Raw genomic sequence first — 13,960 nt, 5'->3', positions numbered from 1 at the left:
TTTTCATTCTTTAAAATTTATTTGATTTTGTTTTCGATAAATTAGGTGAATTAAAACAAGTCCATAACAATTGATAGAAAGTACAATTCTTAATAGAGCATCTTCAGTAATGTTATGTCGGGTGCATTCATTAATATTTGATAGGTTACATTTATGTTAAATTTGACTAAGACTTGTATATTAATTTGGGTGGGGGGCCTATGGTTGCAGACTATTAAATAAAGGGAATCATCAGATGGCTTCTTCTTTTTTTTGGTAGTCTAAATAATTTATTTGTAAATTAAGGATATTTGCACTTCCAATATTCCTTATCATTATTTTATTTTATATTTTTCAATCTTTTATCTGCATACCATTTGATTTTACTTTGTTATTAATAAAATAAAATTTGTTAAAAACAAATACCACACTAATAATAATATGATTGAATTAACTTTACAATATTAACATTTATAATTGTTTACTATTGTATTATTATTAGTAATTTTTTTATTAGATCATTAAATCTGTATTAATTGAATAAAAAAAAAATTAAATTTAATATACACTTATTTTACATAATTTTTGTTTTGTTTTTCATAGAAATCTTATTCATGATCAATTACATGAAAGGTTTATAGAAGGAACATGAGGTGCATATTAAATTCAGTATTGTGGAAAAAGAAGGATGTAATATTTTTTACCAATTTAACTTAAGTAACTCCTCTTTTAATTTAATATGGGTCAAATTGTTATTAATTATAGGCACAATAAACTCTTAAGTGTGTTGGATTAAAATAATAAAATGAGAGAGAATAGACTAGAATGAGGGTTATGGTTAGTTTGTCCAATTAAAGGAGTTATTATATTTAAAGTTAACCATTTTTTTTTTATTTGCTAAACATTTAAAGGGATGAACCACTATTTTCATTCAAATATTTAGGGGAGACAAGTACAATACACAAGAATGTACAAACATAAAAAAAAGGTAGAAAAATGGATTATATAGACATAAAAGGAAAGATGATATAACCATTTTACCTAACCTCTACCTACCACACCACGTGTTATGTTAAATGATTTCCACATTTAAAAAATATTTGGTTATAGTTTTATAATTTAAAATAGTTAAAGATGTTAAATTAAGTGTTTGAGAGAGAATAGTCGATATGGAAACAAAAATAAGAGCTTGATTGATCTTGAATATTTATTTGGAAAAGAAAAGTTATATCTCATGTAAATTAAGTTTACTAATTAATTATTTTACCCTCTCGTTTAGATCTATAATAAATAAAATTTCACTTATTACGTGATATATAGCTACAGCAGAATTCAAATGGATTCTAAATAATGAATGAATGAGAATTTAAAATAATTGAGGTTCAAAAGAGACTAAAATGTTGGTAATTAAAAGTATGAACGCAAATTTAAACAACTTCTAAATAATGGGGGGCTTTAATTAATTAATTAATATATGCATGTATATGCTTTAATTTCTTCTTTCCCACGTACAGTCTCCCGTCCCTATAAATAGAATAGAACCTTCTTATAAACATTCACAAAGAAACTAAATATATACAAAACAAATCAAACATTATAATTTGTTTATCTCGAGTCGATCACTTTGTTAATTAATATGTCTATTTCTTATGATGTTTCGTCTTGCAGTTCAAAGTCAAAGAAGAAGCTGATGATATTGATGGGCATTTTGGTGCTGATAGCTGCCACAAGTACTACTACCGTGCATGGAAAAACCTTCACAATCAACCTTGGACTTTGTTCAGAAGCAAGATGCCGCATGGCGTGTCAAGCTGTGACCGGCCTGAAAAATTTCATAAAATCAGTTTGCCTTCGTGGATCCGACGCATGCCAATGTGTCGGTAAGAACTAATTAATTAATTAAGGGGAGGGCAAAAGGAAGAAGAAGGAGAAGACTTAAGTATATACTCCTTAAGTCGTGTTGTTTAACAACAACACTTCTTAAAATATGATTTTTATTTCCATATTTCTTCTTCTATCCGATTTATCATGCTCCATATGTCTTTTACCTCTCATTCTCGATCTCTTCTGGGTTCGATATCCTGATCCTAAGTTCTAATTATTTAATTAATATTTGGGTTTGTAATAATTAATAACTAATAGTACTGATCATCTCCAACAACTGATCATCAACACTTTGGGACTATGTTTATCTGCTTTTTCAATAAATGAGCTAGAGAGCACTTTGGGCTCTCGATCTCCTGTCTGTAAATATATAATTAATTATTCCATATGTATATATATATATATATTGTGTTGTGTCAATATTATCATGTCTAGGTACGTACGTACCAGGGACGTCGTACAGCCTGCAGCCAGGGCCAAGTCCAAGCTTCTTTAATTGGTTCATGAAGTAGACTACGTACTAAACAATGTTCATCACCAAGCTCGATCGTGATGATCAATTATGTGGGTTTTATTTTATGTATATATGTTACTTTATTAGTTAGTACTTTAATTTATCATCCATGTCTATTAATTTCTTGTTTTTGATCTGGTTGCAGATTTTAATCTGATCGAGGGGGAGATAGAGGGAGGATATATATATGGTCAAACATTGAACAAGGAGATAACGAATTGCTGTTCCTATTTGTCAACAGATGGATTGGTCAGAGCTAGAGGGCTAGAACAAATATACCCAATTTTATTTTATTTTTTTAATTTCATTACCTCGATATATAATAATATCACAAAATAATACAATAGTACTGGAAGTTGATTATATATTCATCTGTCTATTCAAACTTTATTCATTTATTAATTTATCACTAATATATAATTAAAGCCTATACGAGATGTAAACAAATATCATTGTTTAGGGGCCTATTTCAAAATCAACCTGCTTTGAAAACTAGAAAGTAAGAATTGAAAAGAAGCATGACCATTGCTTTTTTTTTTTTTTTAATTAATTTAGTATTAAGATATGTCATCCTTACTAATTTCTTCTTCAAAGATATAATATAACAACATTTATTAGGAAAATATATTACTTCTCCTTTTCAATGTAAATAATTTAAAAGAAAATATTTATAATTAATTAACTTATACTGCTGCCCTAGTTTAGCCACATGACCCATCTAAAAATTAATTTGTGGTGACTTAATTAACATTTCTATGGAACATGATGATTTCTCAAGAAACTGCAAATTCATAATTGAGAATGAAGAGAGAAATTTAACATTGAAACTTATATATATATATATATATATATATATATATATTAATAATTACAAGTATATATAAAAGATTAGGTTATATTACCTAGTGTCCAATTTTTACATTACAAAACAAAATACAATTCAGTCCTTACACTAATCCAATATTTACAAATATATATATATTAACCCATTAATTATCAATCAATCATCGGTTCAATTTTGTTTGTTGTAAGGATAATTTATTATCCACATTTATTAATAATTATTTAACAACAAATATAGGTTATTTATTTAATGTATTACAATGTCTAGTGATATCTCTTCCATGTACTAATCTCTTGTTATGTATGCCTATGTCACAAGGATTCACTGTAAGACTAGCTTTGAGCTATTATATTTTTTTGAAATAGGCCCTTAAACTATTATATTTTTATATCCCTTAAAGTATGTTAGTGTTTTTAGCTATCCACATTTTTCAATCAAAAATATTAGCATGAAATGGTCTATAGCAAAAAACATGAGGCAAATTCAAAACACTAATATACTATAAGGGTGTATATATAAGTTAGACCTCTATTATTTCATATCTTTAAATGGGCACTATACTCTTTTATAACACTTGGAACTATTTTTTACATTTTTAGCTAAGCATTAAATACAATAATTTAATACGAATTGGAGAGAGCATTTTTTTTTATTTTTACTACTTTACCCCCACCTTTTGTCATTTTGTTTGGGAAAGGGAGAGAGAAGTTATTTTTATTTTTAAATTTATTATTCTCTAATTTTTCTTAATTTTTAAAAAAAGATTAGAATGATATTTTTTACCTGACCCCCTCATTTAAATCAAAATTGTCATTTAAATCATAAGGTTATTATTACCTTTTGATCTATTATATATATATATGTAAGATCATTTTATCACAATTAAGCTACCATATTGTTTGTTCTCAAAAATATATATTTAGTAGGTCACAAAATTAAGAGAATAAGAAAAAGCGATTAAGTTTAGTTTCATTTATTTGTCTTAATTCTCTTTGTTTTCGTACTTGTTACTATTATTTGTTATATATTTTATTATTTGTAGTTTCTATTTTTCATTGAACTTTAAACAAATTATGTCACACCTTAATTTGTACTAATTAATCCCTAATACATTTTATCTTCACAAGGTCCAACATTTCAATTGGCCTCATTCCGATCCTTACATTTATATTTACTCCATTAAAGTGAAGGTGAAATTCTTTATTTATTTTTATTATTATTATTAAAAAGTTTAAATTTGAAAAATTATGTATATATATAGTCTTCTGAGTCAAATAATTCTAAAATATAATTTGCACCCACAACTAAACAAGATATAATTAAATGAGGAGTAAATTAGAAAAGTGTTGTCTTCTTTTGACTTACCACCACACGAACATTAAAGTGTTTCTGTCTTGTAAATATATAATTAAGTTATAGTATCTATTGGCTTTGATTATATATTAATTAGTGATAAATAATAAATAAATAAATAAATAAATAAAATTATGAATACATTTTAGTCTCTTTTGATCCTCTATAATTTAAAAACTTGTTTAAATTGTCATTCATCGTTTTAATTACTAACATTATAATCCTTTTGAATTCTCTTGTAACTATCTATCACCTGTAAAAGTAATATAGTCAAATTTTATTTATTATAGATTTAAATAAGGATAAAATAATTAGTAAACTTAATTTAGATGTGATATAACTTTTTTTTTTCAAATAATCTAAGATCAATCAAGCTCTTATTTTTGTTTTCATATATATCAAAATGTTCCTCAAACAGTTAAAGCTCTTTAACTATTTTATTGAAAGCCATATAGAACAATTAACCTAACATGCATGTGGTGGTAGTAGAGTTAGGTAAAATGATTGTATAGGCTTTCCTTTTATGTCTACATAATTCATTTTTCTACTTTTTTGATGTTTAATTGTATATACTTGTGTACTGTATTTGTCTCTCCTAACTATTTGAAAAAATATCTCTACTAGATTAATGGGACACTTTTGTATGTTCCTTTTATACAACATTCATGTCATTATTTTGTTACAAATACATATTACAAAATTAAGGATTTATTCTCAACTAACTTGAATTTGTTAATTACTTTGTTTTTTATTATTGTCATTTTATCATTCCAAAAAAGTTGACCATCAAATAAATAAAAAAAATGCACAAATGTATGATATTTATTATTCAATGTTGATCCATTATCCAACCAAAATAAATATATGTTAATAAATCACTTCCAAAACAGTGCATGAGCGAACATTTGGTGAGAAAATAATTTTGAAGTGAGTTACTTTATTTAAAAAAAAATTAAAAAATTTATCTAAAAAAAATTGAAATAAGGTGTGGCACAAACGTAAATTATTATTGTTGCACCAATTTAAACGTTGATTGTTTTGTAATGAATGAAGGATGACAACCTATCACATGGAAGGAATAATACCAAACAATTATGGACACCAATGAAATTGTATATTATTTTCTATTCAATTTATTAATCTCAATTAATACAGATTTCATTATCTAAGAAAATAAATTACTAATAATAATACAATAGTAAACAATTATAATTATTAATATTGTAAAGTCAATTCAATTCAATCATATTATATTATTATTAATATTATTAATGTGTACTTTTTTCAAATTTTATTTTATTAAAAGAAAAATAAAATAAAATAAAACTAAAAAATAATAATAATAATAATAATAATTGATAAGGTATGGAAATGCAAATATCCTTAATTATTTAGTTAGAATACCCAAAAAAAAAATTAAAAAAAATAAAAAAAATCATATGATGATTCCCTCTATTTATCCGACTAGAACCATAAACCCGGACTCAAATTAAACATAATCCCAAGTTAAATTTAACATAAATGTTATCTATCATATAGTAATGTATTCACCCGGTATGTTGAACAATTGATTAACAACAAAGTAGTTAGCAAACCCTTAAGTACTTAATGTTAATCATATATCTTCATCTTCTTCTTCAACTAGGTTAATGATTGAGCTTGTAGAATTCCACTTTCTACCAAGTTTTATGATTTATCGATATATAAACCAAATCAAATGAACATCAAAAACATAAATAAAAAAGGTCAATAAGAAACAATGAAATCCTTCCCATGAAGACTACTCATGCATGGTTGACTCTCACACAATCAAATTAATTGTCACGAGCTATATAGTAAACTAATATTAAGCGTTTGTTTTATTAAACGTTGATACGTAAGGTGGCGCCACGTTTTCCTTCCGAATCCGATAATGAATCAACTAGCAATACAAATTATTAACAACAATAATATTATTAGCTAGAATATATTTATATGGCAAATATATATATATATTTACACTCAATATTTGTTCGTAATTTTGTCAAGAAAACATGATTAGCTAGCTAGAAAACATGAAAACTTTATTTATAATAGATTTAAATGATGATAAAATAATTAGAAAATTTAATTTAGATAAGATATAACTTTTTCCAAATATTTCAAGAATAATCAAGCTCTTATTTTTGTTTCCATGTCAAAAAGAAATGTCACTCAAACATTAAACTCTTTAACTACTTTTATTTAAAGTCATATATGCATGATAACATTAATTTTTAACTATGGAATTTTATAAATTCAAACCAAATAAATTAACTCGTCTAGCTAAAATCAGTTAACCTAACACTTCAACGACTCGACATATACATCATTTCTTCGTGCATATATTATTCGTCAAAATTTCTCTATGCATGATACTCCATCCAAAGAATGAGATCTTCGATTAGAACTTAGAGTCCCGCAATTTTTCTCATATGAGATCGTAATCATATGAGATCGTAAGAAGCATTCTCCACAATTAAATAGTAGCAATGACTAACCTTAAAATTATCAATATATATATATATATATATATATATTTTTTTTTTTTTTTAATAATTACAAGTATATATAAAAGATTAGGTTATAATATCTAGTGTCCAATTTTTACATTACAAAACAAACAATTCAGTTCTTACACTAATCCAATATTTACAAATATATATATATATATATATTAACCCATTAATTATCAATCAATCATCGGTTCAATTTTGTTGTAAGGATAATTTATTATCTACATTTATTAATAATTATTTAACAACAAATAATCGGCTTGTTCCTCCTATTATTGTTTTTGTTTTTTTGTTCATTGGATTTGTTCAGAGCTCAAATGATGATGGTAATTGATTTTGCATGGTGTGAAACTCGGCAATAATGATTGTCCATTTACTTAAGTAATCTGTCTTTCATCATCTCTATTTTCATTTATTTTTACAAAATTTAACTTTGATTAAAAAAAATAAAAGTTCTATATTCATACTCTGAAAAAAGATGACAAACTCAATTGGGGATGGAGGTGGTTAAGTACTACAAATAAAAAAAAAAAAGATGCTCTCCATCTCCTGTCTATATTAAATTGTTATTTTTGAAATGCCTAGCTTTAAATGTTAATAAAACTACTTCAAAAAATTATATATACACCCTTTAAACTATAAGAGAATTTTGAATTTTAAATATGCCTAATTATTTTTAATTGAAAAAAAGTGAATAACTATAAACACTAACAAACTCTACAAGGATATAAAAAATAATAGTTTAAGCGCCTATTTCAAAATTAGTCTACAAGTTAACTTTAGAATTAATAGAAACTAGAAAGTAAAAAAGTATTATTAAAAAATTATATAAATATATCTCCATGACTGTACAAAGGGTTGAATAAGTAGTAAAAATAAAAAATGAAATATATTTATCACGTATGTATTAAATTATTGAATTTAATGCTTAGCTATAAATGTAAGAAAGAGTTTTAAAAGTTACAGAAGAGTGAGGTGTTTATTTAAGGATATGAAATAATAGAGGGCTAATATATATACACACCCTTAAACTATATGAGTATTTTGAATTTGCCTCATGTTTTTCTTATACAGACCCTTTCATATATCAAATCTTCATCAATCATTATGTATACTAATTCGAGCTTTAAATGCAATTATCAAGGCTAAAAAACATGTGTAAAACTTGAAATTTGTTTTAGTCATTCATTGCATTGTTCTACAATATTCACCATCAATTTATATTATTCTAAATAATTTGAAATTTTGACTAGATCTAAACAATTCATAGGTTTATAACATTTTTTTTGAAAATTTAAACTAATACTTTTATTAGTTAAATAAAAATGAGAATATATATTATATATATATGGTCCAACATTGAAGAAGAAAAACTAAATAAATAAAATTATGAATACATTTTAGTCTCTTTTGATCCTCTATAATTTAAAAACTTGTTTAAATTGTCATTCATCGTTTTAATTACTAACATTATAATCCTTTTGAATTCTCTTGTAACTATCTATCACCTGTAAAAGTAATATAGTCAAATTTTATTTATTATAGATTTAAATAAGGATAAAATAATCAGTAAACTTAATTTAGATGTGATATAACTTTTTTTTTTCTTTTCAAATAATCTAAGATCAATCAAGCTCTTATTTTTGTTTTCATATATATCAAAATGCTCCTCAAACAGTTAAAGCTCTTTAACTATTTTATTGAAAGCCATATAGAACAATTAACCTAACATGTGGTGGTAGTAGAGTTAGGTAAAATGATTGTATAGGCTTTCCTTTTATGTCTACATAATTCATTTTTCTACTTTTTTGATGTTTGTATATACTTGTGTATTGTATTTGTCTCTCCTAACTATTTGAAAAAATATCTAGAGTCTAATCCAACGCTCATGGTCACTACTAGATTAATGGGACACTTTTGTATGTTCCTTTTATACAACATTCATGTCATTATTTTGTTACAAATACATATTACAAAATTAAGGATTTATTCTCAACTAACTTGAATTTGTTAATTACTTTGTTTTTTATTATTGTCATTTTATCATTCCAAAAAAGTTGACCATCAAATAAATAAAATATGCACAAATGTATGATATTTATTATTCAATGTTGATCCATTATCCAACCAAAATAAATATATGTTAATAAATCACTTCCAAAATAGTGCATGAGCGAACATTTTGTGAGAAAATAATTTTGAAGTGAGTTACTTTATTTCAAAAAAAAAAATTAAAAAATTTATCTAAAAAAAAAAATTGAAATAAGGTGTGGCACAAACGTAAATTATTATTGTTGCACCAATTTAAACGTTGATTGTTTTGTAATGAATGAAGGATGACAACCTATCACATGGAAGGAATAATGCCAAACAATTATGGACACCAATGAAATTGTATACTATTTTTTATTCAATTTATTAATCTCAATTAATACAGATCTCATTATCTAAGAAAATAAATTACTAATAATCATACAATAGTAAACAATTATAAATGTTAATATTGTAAAGTCAATTCAATTCAATCATATTATATTATTATTATTAATGTGTACTTTTTTCAAATTTTATTTTATTAAAAGCAAAATAAAAGAAAAGAAAACTAAAAAATAATAATAATAATTGATAAGGTATGGAAATGCAAATATCCTTAATTTACCCATAAATTATTTAGTTAGAATACAATATATATATATATATATATATATATATATATATATATATATATATATATATATATAAAAAAAAACGCTTGATTAGCGACGAATAATTATCGACGCATAGTTGACATCGGAAATATGCGACAGATATTGTGACGGTTTAATCCACGAAAAATATAAACAGTCGCAAATATTAATGAATAAAGAAAACTTTATTGCAAAAAATAAAGATATTTATCTATGATCAATTATTATTGCTAAATTAAAAGCTAAATTTCCGTAGCAAAATCTGTCAATTAATTTAAACTATATTTTGGATGAAATTTGAGACGAAAAATGATTATCGTCGAAGTTTTTTTAGTTGGTTAAAAAAATGGTAGAAAATAATCGACGTGAAAAATTCGTCACACATTATATTGATAAAATCTTACTTAATTAATAAAACAAATAAAATATAATTATCTTAAAATTCATTTATAAATAAAATAAAATATTTAATATTATTATAGCAAAAATCGTGAATAATATATAATATAATTATAAATTAAATATATAACTAATTAATTTATAAAATTATAAAATACAATCTTCCTTAACCAATAAAATAAATAAAATAGAATTATTTTAAACATAAAATTAATATGTAATATATAAAATTAATTTATGAAATAAAATATTATATTTTAGAATTATTTTAAACATAAAATTAATATGTAATATATAAAATTAATTTATGAAATAAAATATTATATTTTAGTGTCAAAAACTACGTAGATAATACTTGGGCGTCAAAAACTACATTGGATCATGTTTGGGTTGTCGAAAATTAGGTTGATAATATTTGGGCGTCGAAAAGTACATGGATAATGTTGGGCGTCGAAAATCCCGTGGAAACAGTTTACCTTCATTCACACCTAATTTTAATTTTGGTTCCCCATTTAACCACGAGACCTTCATCATCCATCGCGCTTCCTCTATCTCAACCGCTACTTTCACTCTAACCGGGAATTCATTCCCTTCCGGCTATCGGTCAAATTGCCCAACTTTATTCAGTTCGATTCTTCTCATATGGATCTGTTTGCGAGCGAGGTAATCCTCTTCTTCTCCTCTATACTTTTGATGATGATCATCCGATTCCCTAAATAATACTCCATTGTTTGATCTGTTTTGTTTTTGTTATGCTCAAATATGAAATCTTATTTGAATGAAATTATGCATTCTGTATTTGACAAGTCGCTACTAGAATTTACAATCGTTTTGTTATTCACTTATCGTTGACTGAACTGTAGCGTAGAATTAGTAATTATGGTACCACTGAATTCTGAAGGTATAGAGTTTTCTTCAAACTCACACATGACAGGATTTCAACCATTTGAAGTTTTCATAGCTCTAATTCCACTCTTTCATGTTAATTTGTAGAAATGTATGATCATAGTAACAACTTTAATATAGTGTTATTAAAAGAGAATTTTATTTAGCTATTGACAACATATATATATATGAGAGAAGTTGATATTCTTTTAAAACTGAGGCAGGCTGGATTGAAATTGCTTCTTATCCCTCTTGGTTCAAACATTGTAGTGCGTTATGAAAATCATTTAACTTTTTAAAATCATGGGCAGTTAGTATAGCATAGCTGCTTCTGGAAGTTCGATATCGACTCGCTTCTTTGCTTCTGTGTTCTGATATTGCTTTTGATTCAACAAACACACTTTTAAATCATTTGTAGATCGTTTCACTTTTACTGGAGTTGGGTGTATATATTAATCTGAGAAACTACAGAGGACATGTATGTTCTTGAATAATCATTTCATTCATTTGAAAGTTTTGATTCTAAATTTCTAAATGGATGAATAAATGAACAGACTGTTTTGATGCAAACTTGTCAACATGAGCATTAGGAGGTTGTTCAAATTTTGATTCTCTTCAAGGCCAATGTATGAGTATTTCTTGTTAATTTATTAATGTGGTTTGAATTGACTTATTATTAACAGAGGATGATCTTATTAGATTCACAAAGTAGATTACCTAAATGGAGGAACCGCCCTTCACTTAACTGCATTGAATGGACATTCTCGATGCATTCGCCTCCTCCTCACGGATTATATTCCCAGTTCTCCAAATGTTTGGGACATCCTTACTACAACAACAAATGACGAGGACTCTAATAACTCGGAGTTTGACAAAAGGTGTGTAATCTCGCTTTGTTAAATTCGTTTTTTTTTAAATTGAGTTGTGTTTGTGTTGGTATTATAGGGCATTATATGAGATACTCAATAGATATGCTTATATTGTTATTCATATGGCTGCATTTAATGGACATGTTGAAACTATTCATTATTTCTTGATTTTGGAGCTTTTGTTTCTCAAGTTACTGTTGGAGATGGAACTACAATTGATTTAATTGGTAAATAAATCCATCCCATCTTATTATTGCTTAATGTATTTCCCTTAAGATAAGTTTATAATCACAAATTAGGTGACAGGTGCATGATGTACTCCTCTTCACTACGCTGCTTGTGTTGGAAATGCTCAATGTTGTCAGGTTTGTGCACGTTTTGATATTTGGTCTCTATCTAATTATTGTTTATTGATTTTGATAATATTCAGATTTTGATTTCATGGGGTTCTTATTTGACAACTGAAAATACAAACGGGTAAGTATACGTCTGTTGTTTGTCTTTTTAATCTGTTTTTTTTTTTTACAATTTTTACAATATTCTAACAGATTGACTCCATTGATGGTGTCGCGATCGTGGCATAGAGATTGGCTTGAGCAAATCCTTAGCCCACTGCCACAACCTGAACCTCCTCAACTTCTTCCTTCGCCTTTTCTTTCTCTTCCTCTTTTCAGCATGGTCAAGATCACTAGGTAAAAAAAATGCAGTTTCAATGTCATACTCATTGTGTTCTTAATTCAAATATTTTGTCCCTTTTGACAGAGAATGCGGATGGAGGAGTGATTCTATCGCATGTGTTGTTGATGCATGTGTCGTTTGTTTGGAGAACAAATGTACAGTTGCTGCACAAGGTACGAACCACCTTCAAACCAATGGAAAATGTTGAATTATTTCTGGTGTTACATGCTTTGCATCAAATGTATAATAGGCAGTTGAATTGAAATAGTCAATAGATTTATCATTTTAAGTCTATAGTTTTTCATTTTTGTGTACTTCTGCAGGTTGTGATCACGAATTCTGCACACAATGTGCTCTATACCTGTGTTCGACAAACAACATGACTTCAACTGCAGGCAACGGGCCTTCAGGTTCAATAGCGTGCCCTTTATGCCGACACAGAATAGTATCATTCGCGAAGCTCGTTTCCACCAGCCCTTTGCCAAAGACAACGACTTTATCATCATCGTCCACCCTTTCACTCTGTTCTTGTTCAACACCAATTAATCATCAAATTGTGCAGAAGTTGGTAGAGACATCACCATTATGCAGAACCGAAAGCGAAAGGTTCCAGTGCACGAGAATTCCTCCGCTAGGATCATCTTTTCGTTCTTTAAGCTGGCAAAGGTTTCCCGTTACTTTTGATTTAACAAACACACACTTTTCTTGTTATGATGTTGCTTTTTGCTTCTTGGTACAAGTTGTTGCTCTTGATTAATATGTTTGGATAATTTACTCCAAAGATTTTGATTTAACTCCTCTGTTTCTTGTTTGTTCGATTTGTGCAGGCTTATATTGTTGATGTTGCCTTTAAAAATATAGGTCAAGATTAGACCTTGAAGCTAGAGGTCTATCTCAAAGCATCCCTCCTCTCGCACAATACCTTGGAAAATAAATCATGATCAAGATGAATAAAGTTGGTAGTATTTATTATTTCTATTTAATTGTTTAATTATAATCATAATCATGATGAATAAAGTTGGTACCAAAATTGATTGCTTAATTTTTTTTTGGTCTAACTTCATGTACACAACTAGCTTAACATATTAGGAATAAGGTAAGTCTTTTTTGTTTTGTTTTATCTCTATACATTCATAATAATAATATCTTAGGATGCTAATGAATGCATGTGTGTCAATTCAAGTTTTCGGAAAATTGGTGAAAAAAGTTAAAATCTTGTATCAATAAACTTGGTTTTATTATATTTGGTTTGCAGGTAAAGATTCACTTTTATGGTTGTGACTAGTATGCATATTCTCTTATGACTTCAGGTTTTGTTAATCTTCTAATTGATC

At 26.6% G+C, this 13,960-nt stretch overlaps 1 pseudogene; it reads left to right on the top strand.

The window, feature by feature from the left end:
* Positions 1–10,802: 10,802 nt before the first annotated feature.
* Positions 10,803–13,383, top strand: LOC124923771 (annotated as a pseudogene).
* Positions 13,384–13,960: the final 577 nt, after the last annotated feature.

The sequence above is a fragment of the Impatiens glandulifera genome, chromosome 1 (genome assembly GCF_907164915.1).
Source record: "Impatiens glandulifera chromosome 1, dImpGla2.1, whole genome shotgun sequence".
Lineage (NCBI taxonomy): Eukaryota > Viridiplantae > Streptophyta > Magnoliopsida > Ericales > Balsaminaceae > Impatiens > Impatiens glandulifera.
This window is presented reverse-complemented; position numbering and strand designations above follow the sequence as displayed.